The 14292-nt window shown below is 39.4% G+C and overlaps 1 long non-coding RNA gene across 1 annotated transcript in view; it reads right to left on the reverse strand.

The window, feature by feature from the left end:
* Positions 1 to 799: 799 nt before the first annotated feature.
* The window catches only part of LOC148969426 (uncharacterized), a 36383-nt gene continuing 22890 nt past the window's right edge, over positions 800 to 14292 (reverse strand). Inside the window, exon 3 of the long non-coding RNA XR_016149653.1 lies at positions 800 to 887. This is a non-coding gene — a long non-coding RNA (uncharacterized LOC148969426). The remainder of the gene's footprint in view (positions 888 to 14292) is intronic.

Genomic DNA, 14292 nt, shown 5'->3' on the forward strand with positions numbered 1-14292 from the left:
TTTTCCGCTCGCAGCTGAGCTTAATGTCTCTGATTCGCTCTCAAATGAATTGCAGGGGATATTTACAACTGAACCGCAAGCTACGTCTACTTGTCTTTGTGTTTTCCCAGCCCTGCAGAGGAAGGCCATACAGTAATTGCCATGCATTTGAGATGATACGGGTTGTTTGTTTGGAAGTGGGTCTATGGGTGTGTGCTTGTGTGTATAGCAAAGTGGAGTTTGTTTGTGTCATATATCTCCAATGAGACTGAACCATAGGCTGCTGAAACTCACACACGCGTGTACATCCGCGCACACGGTACTAATGGTCTGTCTGACAGAGGTAATAACTTGTTGTGTTTAATTGCACTTTGTGTGTGAGGTAAAGAATTGACTAATTAAGAAGAAGTAATCAGTGCAGCGGCACTAGGAAAAGCCCATCAATAATTAAAGCAGGGAATGCGTCAGTGTTCAGTGAAATTAAACAAGAGAGAGTGTGTAAACAAATGCAAAAGAGCTAATAAGGGCCAAAAACAGATATGCAGTGTGTTTCAAAATGTGTCACAATCCATAAAAGAGCATGCTCATATTGCATTCCCAGGTGTTACAGTGAACATTATAGCGGAATATTTTTCCGTAAATTATTGTCATGGCACTGCAAAGTTTGAATAGCATCATGCTAAGCACGTTAGTTAAGGCTAAAGTAAGTTACTATTTGGTACAATAGTTAAATGGCACATATAGGTATCTCTATTGTCCCCTACTAAGGTTTGTCACAGCCAGCAATACAATAGCACACATTTAAAGGGATAGTTCACCTCAAATTTTTAATTTTGTCATCATTTACTCACCCTCGGGTTGTTCCAACTTCTTTTCTTCTTTTATCTTTCTGACTTCTCTTATAGTTTCTGAAGAGAAAAAAAAATGGTAATCAAACAGTTGACGGTGACCATTGACTTCCAGAGTAGAAAAACAATAATGGAAGTCGATGGCTACCATCAACTTTCTGGTAACCAGCATTCTTCAAAATGTCATATTTGGTGTTCAATACAAGAAAGAAACTCAAACAGGTTTGGAACAACTAGGGTGAGTAAATAAGGCAATTTAAACAATTCCTTTAAAAGACAAGTTCGGTATTTTACAATTAAAGCCCTGTTTTAAGATCGTTTCTGATTAAATAGAATGGTTAAGATTGTTTTTTAGACAAATGCTGCTGTCCCGAGAATTTTCGGATTCTGTGTTGGCACCCCCACACCTCTACAATGGTAGCATAGGTGCACAGGAACAATCCTTCATAAAACGCATAAAACTTTAGTTTACAAAGACGTGAAACTTACCGAGTGGTCTGGGGTGTTCACACAAAAATCGCTCCAAAAGATGCTTTCCAACAGGTGTTTTACCATTCGTTGTAAAACTGTAGACCTATAACCGTACAATCTTCCGTTGAGAGCTTGAATAATAGACACTCCAGCCCAGTTGTTGGTGATAATGTACCTTTGCCAATTGCAAGCAAACCACTTGTATACTGTAGCCTACGGTACCGCGATTGTATAAGACTACAGAAAGAATACAAACAACCCCATATCCGTTTCCGGCGGCGGTGTAATACCGCACATCACAGAACATACAATATAGCCAAAAACTACGATAAAACCTGTTGGAAAGCATCTTTACAGCGATTTTTGTGTGAGCATATCAGTGAACACCCCAGACCACTCGTTGAGTTTCACGTCTTTGTAAACTAAAGTTTTATGCGTTTTGTAAAGGATTGTTCCTGTGCAACCATTGTAGAGGTGTGGGGGTGCTAACACAGAATCTGAAAATTCTCTGGACAGCAGCATTTGTCTAAAAAACAATCTTAACCATTAAATTTCATCAGAAACGATCTTAAAACAGGACTTTAATTGTAAAATAACGAACTTGTTCTTTAAGCACTGTGCACACTTACACACTTACAGTACAATGTAGTATACTGATAAGATTATTTTTTTTTAAATATACGAAAAAAAATGCACTTTACCGTAACATTTTAGGTTTTACATGACAACTTAAATTTAAAGTAAAAAAATATATATTAACCTGATATTATTTTAATATTCTAACCTTCTATTTTGCACCTGTATACATAACTTATAAAAAAAGCAAAAAAGAAACACAATCATTAAAACAAAATACAATGTGTCATGCCTGGAATTGTGGGAATGTCTGTTTATAGTTTTTGACTGTAAAAATAAAAAAATGACCTAGTTACATTGTGCCAAAATCTGTACATTAAACATGTGTTTTACTGTGAATTTACATAAAATGTCCATTAAGTTATCTTACAGTTTTTCACCTTATATAGTAGGGGAATTTGTTTTTAACCAATTAACAGGTGGCATTTTAAGTTAACAACCATTGTATGGAAAACTCTACTCAACACTCTACTCAAATGATAATTTTGTTCAATAATTCATATATCTCATAATCTTTTATCAAAATAAGCTCCTCTTGCAGTTCATCTCTTCTCCTCTCTGATGATGTGTTAACTAGCGTGTGGGCGGAGCAACCTGTCACTCACATAAAATCCACCAATAGCAAACCACAACCATCCAATCAATTCCACATGGACAAAATCAGGTCCCGCCCGACATTTCTTCTCGTTGGAAAAGCTCTTTAGGGACTATTGCAACTTCCGTTTCAAGCTGACTTTACGATTTTGCACTATTTCTGGGTCCGATTAAATGTGATTAAATGTGAGATTGATGTGAATGCCTTTATCCAAAAGGTCAAATTTTCTTCTTTTTTTTTTTTTTTATCCATGTCAGCTCGAGTGCTGCTGTCATTAAAGCAAAGGGGATTTTTGGTAAATTTTTACATTTTTAAAATATAATCGCATTGTGCAATGAAAATATGTATGCAATTGTAAAAGAATAAAAAAAGCCAGAGCTAACCGGAGTTAGCTGTGCTCAACAGCATTGCCATTTCTGTACGTACTTGTGTAGAGTCTGGCCTAAGACTGACATCACAGCAATATAACGTCTGGAGCGTGTGTGCGTTCACCCGTGTGTGCCGCTATAACCCAGAAGGCCATCTCACCTGCGCCCTCTTGTCATTGAGTGTCCGTTTTCCACCCACTGATCAATGCTAATTGTCATTTGAGCGTTTATTCTCTGCTGTTAACGCTCCCTCCCCTTCTTCTTGGCCCCTCCAATTTGTGCGGTCCTGTTAAAAGTAGTTTATAGGTCCGTTTGGCTGGGGGACCTGGAGGGCAAGAGCTTAATGAATCTGTCACGGGCCGCTCTGACTGACACGACAGGGTAAGTGATACATGCGATTGCGATTGACTCCCTAATTACTGCAGCGGTGATGTCTAGAAGGACGTCAGGGCCAGAGGTTAATAGTGCTGGACAGCTCTTGCTCTCTCTCTTTTTTCTTCTCTCTCTCTCTCCTGCACCAGATTGCTGTCGATAGCAGCCGTGGCGCCTGTCAAGGCCACGGTTCAGACCTGATCAATCAGAACGCAACTGGCCTGTTCGACTCCCAGTGACTGACAGCTGGCTCTATTGCCATTTTATTTCCTTTACTTAGACGCTGTAAACAGTTTGATTAGCTTAGTCAAATTCAATAAGCTAGCTGCAATAAATCCTTTTGTTTGGCTGGTAAACATTTACCTGACGTGTAATTTAAGAACAGCTTTGAATAATTGCTTTGCCTCAACACCAGTACTGACGAAAACTACTTTTCAGCTCAACTGTTTTTAAAACAGAGTGAGGGCCCATTCACACTAAGAATGAGAAGACTATAGGTAAATACAATGTAATCAAAATGATTCAACCCCCATTTAAATCAGGTTTATTGGAATATATACTGACTGTTTGCAGTTCAAATAAATCAAACAAAAGTAATTGAAATAGCTCAAAACAACAAATCTTTCCCCATGTTCAACAGAAAATGCAACATTTAAAGGAGTAGTTCACTTTAAAAAAAAAAAAAAAAAAAACTTTTGCTGACAATTTACTCACCCCCCATGTGGAGTAAACCTTAAACCATGGTGTCTATGTCTTTCTTTCTTCAGTCGAAAATAAATTAAGGTTTTTGATGAAAAAATTCCAGGATTTTTCTCCATATGATGGACTTCATTGGGAACCAAACGGTTCAAGGTCCAAATGAGAGATTCAGTGCAGCTTCAAAGGACTTTAAACGACATCAGACAATGAATAAGAGTCTTATCTAGGGCCCTTCGAGTCATGACTCGGAAAAAGATTTGTTCATTTTGATAAACGAGTTCGAACAGGAGAGTCACGAACGCTCATCACAGAACAGAGCAAGGCGAGCATTTGTGCTTATAAAACTTTTTTATTTATTTTTTAAATGACCGATCGTTTCGCTAGATAAGACCCTTATTCATCGTCTAGTGTCATTTAAAGCCCTTTGAAGCTGCACTGAAACTCTCATTTGGACCTTGAACCGTTTGGTTCCCATTGAAGTGGGACCTTGCCTGTTACCACCAAGTCTTGCTGCTGTTCTTTTGCAGTCACTCAAGGGTTTTTCTGAACCTGCCTTCTCAGAAATCTGGTCGGAGCCGCTGATAGATTCCCTTTTCTGTCCGGTTCAGGTAGTGTAACCACTGATCCTTTATCTTTGAGCTTGTGAACTATGCTTCCAATGGTGTCTCATTTAAGTTTAATGTTTAAAGTTTATGGCTCGCCCAACTCAGGATCTTGGGTATCAAAATTATATTATACAAACTGAGAGGGCGTTCATTTCAAATTTTTAACTAGAAAACTACTATTTACGATAATTCAGATAATCAGAATCAAATACATGAGTTTTCAGGTTACCTAACACGACGCAGCAGAAATACAAAACCAAACCACCAATGAGATATAGTGATTGATGCGGCAAATTATGACAAATTTTACCACATATAAAATACTGTGTAAGGGTGTATTACAGTTGTATTAGTTATATGAAGTGCAAATGTATGTTCAGTGTCATTACTATTGAGTATAAATACTTCCCTTTTATCTTCTCTTAGCTCCCTTAAAATGCTTTAATGTAGTTTATTGTATTGATTTTTATATCTTTTTTTTTTTTCATTTTCAAAATGCCCAAACTACTTTAAATTAGAAACTTAAAGTTTGGTTTTTTTGTTTCAAAGAAGTTTCCTCAACACACAGCACAAGTGAGATGATAAAAAAAATGTATCCTGTGGTGGTTAATATTGCTTAGGATATTTGTTTGGAACTGAAGTGGGAAAAATGGACCTGAAGTAAATAAAATGATAAGCTATTAAGCTGTAATATGCTCAGGTTTATTAAATGCAGGAACACAATATTCTTTCATTACCCTTTTCTTAGCCATACTTCATTTTTATGAGTTTGCTGTTGGTCTAACTGCCGTTTGATAAATCTATGTGTCAGTGATGCGGTTGAGGACAAAAGCGGCGCGCCTCATCGTAGTTTAGTTAATCATAGAAAGAGCTCACCCTGGGATCAACACGAATGGGACATTCCCTCTGAAGTTATCGCTCTTGAAGTGGGCAAGTCAGAATTGAGGACAGAGGATGAAGGAGGACAAGCAATAACAAAAGAATGACTCTGTAATTTAATGAATCAAATTATATCAATAGCAAACCATCACTAACATAAATTACTGTATTATTAGCGGTATTTGCAATATACTATGCGGTATTTATATACTACAACTAATATATTTTTTAAGTATTAAACTACATAATTCGTTCTGCACTGTTCAAAAACAGAAGTTTTATTTTGAATTAAGTGAAATGTTTCCCCAGTGTAGCATCCATTATGGTATCTTTATTATCCTGCATAATCCAGTCGACCCTTGAAAAACAGCATTGTCTGCCTGATTTGAAGCCATCTAAGATTAGATCAGTGTATATGGTTCTAAGTAGGCCATACTAACATGCTGCAAGACAAGGAGCTGAAACACTTTTACTTGTGAATACCACAGAGGAAGACAAATAATTAAGCAAATTTTCCCGATCCTAAACGTTACAGTTTTTCAATAGCCTGAGGCGGCAAAATGCGATTAGCAAAAGCGGGTTAGAACCCTAAAAGAGGAGAGAATGCTGGTGATATAATTGAACAAACACAGATGCCCCAGATAACGTGTGCCAGGCGGCAGGCGCTGTCATAAGGGAGATCACGATGAAGGAAACAAGGCGTTAATATGCCACAAAACACCCAACAACTGATGTGAAAATGTCTAGAAACAACTGTTAGGCCTTAAAATCAGGACAGAGCCTGATTATAAACTACAGTAGTAGCACAACCTGTTTAGCTAGTGTATATAAACAATAAGGGAACAATGATTAAAGGGAGAGTTCACCCAAAATTAAAATGCCACTATTTACTCACCCTCATGTTGCTTGCATGACTTTTGTTCCTCTGTGGAAAACAAAAGGAAGCGTTTTTAAGAGTATGGATGCTGCTCTCTTCTATACACTGAAAGTGGATGGAGACCATCATTAAAGCCTCATTAAGATTGTCCACATGACTAGTTGTCAGGATTATACTTTGTGTTTGTTTCTGTCCTTGTGACCTAGTTTTCAAGTCTGTGTCCTTCTCAGTTCACCTGTTCTTAAATAACTAGCTCATTAGTTCCCTCATTTGTTCTGGTATACTCCCTGTTTGAACCTGGTATTTACGTTGTTTTAGTGGACATGTTTGCCTGCTCTTCTTGTAGATTAAGTATTCTCCTTAATCATGAGCTCATTTATATAGCTACAGCATGGCAGAAGACCAGACCAATACAGTGATCATTACAGTGGTCATTTTGCCAATCCAAACATGGCCCTGATTGGATTTCACAATCGGCCTCGCGGGGCCCACTTGCCCCACCCACCTGACCCAGAGCCCAGTCAGCTTTCACCCCATCCGATAGACTACTGTACGGCAGAACTCCGGAGCATGAGCCTGTAAGTGCCAGTGAGCCCAACTGCGCCATGGAGCCTGAGCCCAGTGACACGTCTGACTGAGTGTGCGAGACTGATAGAGAGAATCCCTGAGGAAGAATTAGTGGAGATACAGCTACTCTGGTAATATTTTGGATTTATTTGAGGAAATACTGCCTCTGAAACTCCCATTACCGAGGGTCCTGCTCTGTGTCTAGAGTTTCCTGTGTTTCCAGAGCGCCTGCCCTGCCTCCCTAAGCCAAAAAATTCATAAGCCCCTTCCCCGCTGGTTCCTGTTAGTCCTCTGGCTCATCCACAGTTGTCCCCCTGCCAACGCAGTCTCATCCCAAGACGTCATATAACTGACGTCTTGGGACCTCTTTTGACATACGTCAATATCCGCCTTTTTAGGGCCCCCTTAAACGTCGGTAGATGACCTTATCGGATCCTAACTCTACCCCAGACCTAAACCTAACCCTAAACCTACCCCGTCACCTAACTGACGTTAAAGGTAAAGCGTCAGTTGTATGACGGCCCGGGATCGTCATCTACCGACGTTTAAGGTGGCCCTAAAAAGGCGGATATTGATGTATGGTCAAAAGACGTCAGTTATATGACTTCTTGGGATGAGACTGTGTTACCCCTGCAGTGTGGCGGATTCACCTCAGGACCCAATCCCTTGTTTCGCCTTGGTGTGAAGATCCTCTGTCTTCACCACCAGCCACAGAGCCCTGGACTCCACCTCGGTCCTCTGACCAATTGACTCAGTCTTGGCTCAATATTCCCTCAAATCCACCATGGCCCATCATCCCACCAGGCTCCCTCGTCACCCCGTCTCCACCTTAGTCAGACTTCACCCTGGACCCACTGCGGGATTCCTGGATTCCGGTTGCACATCTTCCCTCTATCCCTTTAGCTTCACTAGGCTCCACCTTCCCGCTGGGTCCACCCTTGTCCTCCCTTGTTCTTCCGGATAACTCCCTCTGCCTCTGTCCCATGAGCCATCAGCCTGGCTCCGTGTCTCTTCAGCTCCTTCTGGGTCTCCACCGTTGCCGTCTTTCAAATCCCTTAGCTCTCACCATCTCTCAAAAGACAATTCAATGTTGATTCTGGTTTTATTACGAGAACGGACACATTCTCTTTTTGCCAGCAGAATGTCCTCTGTTTTGTGTTTTTTTTTTTTAATTCAATGGTGATTCAATGTTGATAAGATATTTATCTGCTCCATGTCAACCTTTCTCACTCATTGTGACAGCTAACCTCTGCCACACCATACACACATCAAAGTAGCCAGATAATTTTTTTCTCTATTTACGGATATGACAAGACAGCCCGTTCTCATCCCAAGGCATCATATAACTGACGCTTTTGACCATACGTCAAAATCTGACGTTTTAGGCTACCCTTTAACGTCATTTAGATGACGCTATCTAATCCTAACCCTACCCCAGACCTAAACCTACTCGCATCATCTAACTGACGCTAAAGGTAAAGCGTCAGTTGGATGACGCCCTAGGATCGTCATTTAACTGACGTTAAAGGGTACCCTAAAACGTTGGAAGTTCGACGTATGGTCAAAAACGTCAGTTATATGACGTCTTGAGATGAGAATGTGTTGGACAAGAAGACACACATACAGTAGGTGAGTGACGTACTGTGCGTACACAATTTCCTGTGAAAACCATCCCGACAGGTCTAAAATATAAACACTAGGCTTACCATAAGACAAAAACATGTTTTGGGACAAGGATTCAATGTGACAATGTGATTCGAATCGTTCATGAATGACCCACCACTGTGAGTCATGTAAATTTATGATTGACTAATCAAATAAATGATTCATTTTAACTCCAGCAGACTTTTCTTACTTTAGATAAATGTTGTAATTTGTCACTGCTTTTAGCTTGAAGAGAGAGAGAAAGTAAGACCAGCTTGCTGTTAGGGGTGCTGATTTATTAGACACTATGAGTTGCCAGATCCATGACCCCTAGACGGCATGCCGCGTGCCGGCCCATGGCTGCCCCTCCCTGACTAAAGCTCCTGGCTGCCCATCACTCGTTGGGATATGAGTTGCAACGGCGACTTGGGGCCCTTGTCCTTGGGTTTATAGGCTCGGAGTTGTCAAAAGGAGCCGGCAATAGTAAGCCTCCAAAATCAATTTCAATCAGCATGGAGCGTAATATTATCAAATGTCAAGTGCAACCAGGTTCTGTGCTTTGAAAATTATCCTTGACAGCCTTTTGGTGACTTAATTAAGTGCACAAAAAGAAAAAAAGAAGGTTGTGCGGGGTGATGGGAGGGTAAAAAATCAAAATATCTCAATCGGCTCCTCTTTTTTTGAGCTTGACTGGTCGTATTGACATCTTGCAGAATGATTGCCTCTGTGGGGAATGTACATAGAGAAACGAAAGGGGTGAAAAGGGGGAGGGGGGAGGTGGTTTATTGATGGGGTCTTCATCGGCCCTGGCTTTTCCTGATATTGAAATGATTCCATCCAAATAAATCATGTTTCGATTTGTTTGTAATTGCAGCCAATCGATAGTGGCCCCAGGACAGACACTTGGGGAACACCGTTATCCAACCACAAGGGATTTGATGTCCTGAGAGATTTGGGAAGAGACCAAGTGGATCTTTAAAAAGAAAAAAAAAGCCCCTGATTGCTTCAATAACTAAACCCAGAAATGTTTTACATACATTGATGAGGGAAACACAACAGAAGAAAAGGAGAAAGGGAAATGTAAAGTGAGTTGTACAAGCTGTCGGGTCAGTCTAGTAAAATGCACATAAGCGTGACAGAACCAATGACAGACCTGCATGTCCATGAAGAACTGCCAAGTGCAGTAATTGACTCAGTGGCTGTCACACATTGTTACGTTGTTATACGTGAGCGTGAGAAGTGTCAAATGCAGTCGGTGGCTGAAAGGTTAAATAGGTAGTTACATAGGTTGCGCTTGGCAAACACACCGCAGACAGTTTTGCGTGGTATAACAGACCCGTTCTTTCCCCAAAGGACTCAGTTGTCCTTTAAAGATTCTGTCCTATACTTTCAGTGACAGTGGCAATACACATGCTATTCAACAGAGACAAGAAATTAAGCTACTTTTTTATAAACTTACATTTTGGAGAAACTCTGCCAAAGCTAGTCATGATTTAAAGTAGCAAAAGATCATTAGTTGCTGAAGTTGATCATAATTGTGAAATACTAACACAGTCTCATCCCAAGAAGTCATATAACTGACGTCTTGGGACATCTTTTGACCATACGTCAACATCTGCCTTTTTAGGGTACCCTTAAACGTCGGTTACATGACGATCCCGGGCCGTCATACAACTGGCGCTTTACCTTTAACGTCGGTTAGGTGACGGGGTAGGTTTAGGTCTGGGGTAGGGTTAGGATCCGATACCGTCATCTAACCGACGTTTAAAAAAGCGGATGTTGACGTATGGTCACAAGACATCCCAAGACGTCAGTTAAATGACGTCTTGAAATACTTGTTAAACGGATTATTGAAAAGTAAGAAAATGTAGAGTAAGGTCTTAGTTTAAATTCATAAATGATCATAATTCATCATAAATGATCTTTCAAATTACTTTTATAAAAGTGTTACACCACAAGTTGCTAACAATAAGTATTCAAGTATGAGAATTACAAGTCAAAAACCATTTTATATTAGTTCTGCTGAGGTGAAATATGAATTGTTCTACAAGTAGACAAATTGATCACTTATTGTATTACAAAAGCTAGTGGTTATGAATATGATCATAGATTTTCCCCATTAAAATTACTTGAAGTGGCTTGAAATATGCCTGTCCAACAGAAAAAAAAAATGTTAACCATTATTAATTGAGTGAAAGATATCTAGATTTAGATCCAAATAAAGATGATTACTAGTGCTCTCCGGAGATAGATTTGCCAATCTAAAATAGCATCATTATTTCGCTCTCTAGTTAGCATGGTTAAGATGAAGTTTTATCTGCAGAGGGCTGTATTACATTTGATAAGAAGAGAATTAAACTGCAAATAAAGAGTTATCTTCACAAATAAAGCAGTCAGCAAATGAAAAAAAAAATCAATAGACTGTTAAAAATGAGATGTGAGGTTTCTTCAGCAATATGTTTTCCCTTGCACACCATCCCAACCACTTTTAAATACAAACAAAACAATGAGAGCCTAAAAATAAAAGTTTATGTCCAGAGTGTGGTTTACATTACTGCACATAAAATTACAAAGCCAAGCCTTGACTATATGACTAGTGATCAACACATTATGACTACTTAAGATCAATTATTACTGACCATTAGCATGAGAGTGATTATTTCTTGTGGTCTGAATGTCTGAGTGTGTCCTGGATGGAATACTGGTGTACTAGTAGTTAAACAAAAATCAACGCAATTTATTTTAAAAAAAGTAATACCATTACTAGTAATACCATTATTATATTATGCCACATAATACCAGTAATTCAACAATTAACATCAGTAATTTGTTTAAAGAAGTATTTTTTTATTTCAGGCAGATTCGGTTATTAAAGGGCTCCTATTATGCTTTTTTGTTCAACTTTCTTCAGTGTGTAATTTCAACGCATTCTCATCCTAGGGCGTCATACTGACGCTTTTGACAATGCGTATACATCCAACTCACATGGCACCCTTTAGCGTCAATATAACATGCTTCGGTTATGTGTAGGTTTAGGCATAGATATCCACAATAAAGGCTAGATATCTCGTCCACGCTGCTGGCCAATGGAGGTCGACGTCTGCACCTGGCGGCCATCTTGTCACAGCAGCTCGCTCACTCATAACATTGGGTCTCATTCATGAAACACGAGCAGAAATCTTTATTTTTCAGTCGCATTCATGTTATTATGCCTATACTGTATATAGATGTCAGTTGGATATAATGGGCGGGATTTATGGTAATTGAGAATGAACGTGCACACGCATCCCATTTCATTAACACACACACACACACACACACATTTCACTATCACATCTGACGTTTACGAAGTATTTGTGAATCAGGAGAAGAGTTTTCGGGAAGGTCTCTTTACGCGCAAATCACTCTCATACTCGTATATTTACGAATATTTCATGAATGAGACCCACTGTGTTTTAATGGTGCATTACTTTTTAAATAACCATGACTTGCTAAATTTTCTACCGATTTTCAAATGGTTTGGTTTGTTATAAACGTCAGAGATGTAGTTATGACACTGCATAGCCTACTTATGAATAATAAGTGTATAAATAAATATAATCCTCCAGAATTATAGCCACGTTAATAACGTTTGTAAGAAATCAATCTGTTTGTAAATCCATCAAGATTTCAAAGAGATGAGAGTATTTGTGTTCATGCTGATCACTCATCTTACATAAGCTTGCCTGTGACAAGATGGCCGCCAGTAATGACGATAGAAACTCCGCCGTAAGACATCTAGCCTTTATTGTGGATATGGGTTTAGATCTGGGGTAGGGTTTGACCACTAGGAGGTGCCTTCTGGCCCATATATATCTGCGTCTCATATTGACGCCATGTGCGTTGGATGTAGGCCTACTCGCATTGTCAAAAGCGTCGTTATAGACCATTTTGTAAGATGTAAACAACACTGGTCCAGAAACACTTCCTGTTTCAGTTTGTAACTGTTTTCTCAATTTCACATGTAAAGAAATCTTAAAGATATTTGTTTAACTTTTTGATTCCGTTTTATATGTTCTGTTGATTGTATTTTATCCCAGCTTTTATGTAGTGTTAAATAACTGAAACAGGAAGTGCTTCTGGACCAGTTTTGTTTACATCTTGCAAAATGGTCTATATGACGCCTAGGGATGAGAACAGGCTGGTAATTTTGCTGTTTGTACATGAAAAACTTTCGCAAGGTTAAGTACAAAGCCCGTCCAACAGAAGTTATTCTCTACATCAGTGTCAGTGTTTCTGAACTCGCTGAAACGCTTCCATTAGTCCTGAGTTTTCTTTCGAAAACAAACACATCACAGTATTCCTCATTTAAATAATTCCCACCCAAGGCATACACAGAATAAAGGGACAAGGCCTGTATGAGTTAGTTAATAGTGTGTTGAAACACAGTTATGGAAAGGAGCGTCCCAGATAGCAAACTGACATTGAATCAACGTGGAAATATGACATTGAAACAACGTTGATCTGACATATTTTTGCTCATCGAATTAACGTTGAACCAACGTCAGACATTCTTTCAAAACTATTCTTTCATTCTTCCATTCTTTCAAAACTAAAGGAAAATCAACTTGAAATCAACGCGTTGTTTCAACGTTATGAAAGCAAACCAATTTTCGATTTTCATTTAGCTTTGAAGAATGCCGTGTCTGACGTTGGTTCAACGTTAATTCGATGAGCAAAATCAACGTTGTTTCAATGTCATGAGAGACGTCGTTTCCACGTTGATTCAATGTCAGTTTGCTGTCTGGGGTGACTATGAACTATGCTGATAACAATGAAACTTGCAACCATGGTTGGCTAACAATGTTTTTTTGGGAAACGCGTTACTGACAGACTAGGATGAGAGGAGCTGAAACAAAGTCCAAAATATGTACAATAATATATAGCCTATATATATAATTTAAATATTCAAGCATGAAAACATTTACATTTATCTGACGCTTTTATCCAAAGCGACTTACAATTGCTATATATGTCAGAGGTCGCACGACTCTGGAGCAACTGGGTTAAGTGTCTTGCTCAGGGACACATCGGTGTCTCACAGTGAATTCGAACCCGGGTCACCAAAGGCATGTGTCCTATCCACTGCTATATCACCACCCTGATGAACACCTTTTCTAGTAGGCCACAAAAACAAATCAAGATTTGAAAAAGGGCATAATAGGTCCTCTTTAACACTGGAAAATGAGGGTCAAGTTGAATGCATTGCATTGAGCAAAGTGTATACTTATGTGTATATGCATTACAGAAAATCTGTAGTAGTATGCTATTCTGAATATTACCTGAGATAACAGAGATCCAGAAGTGTGTGTTTCCTACAATTCAGTTTAGAGGAAAATTTTGAGTGTTTCTCCTTGTATTTGCTCTTACGTATACTGTGTGTGTGTGTGTGTGTGTGTGTGTGTGTGTGTGTGTGTGTGTGTGTGTGTGTGTGTGTGTGTGTGTGTGTGTGTGTGTGTGTGTGTGTGTGTGTGTGTGTGTGTGATAACAGAGTGATAGTCTTTGTGTTTGTGTGTATCTTCGGCCCACACCCAGGGGTGCTCTGTGTAAATAAGCGTGCTCGCTTTCCCAGAGGCAAACCAAAACACACATATATCACCCGCTGCTTTAGGTCATCTCCAGAGAGCGAGTTTACAGTTGCCCTGCTCGCCCACAGCCATCATTTACTGAGTCCTGTTCCGAGAGTGTTTCGGACGTGTAACATAGCCGGGCC

The sequence above is a fragment of the Pimephales promelas genome, chromosome 23 (genome assembly GCF_988280905.1).
Source record: "Pimephales promelas chromosome 23, fPimPro1.hap1.1, whole genome shotgun sequence".
Lineage (NCBI taxonomy): Eukaryota > Metazoa > Chordata > Actinopteri > Cypriniformes > Leuciscidae > Pimephales > Pimephales promelas.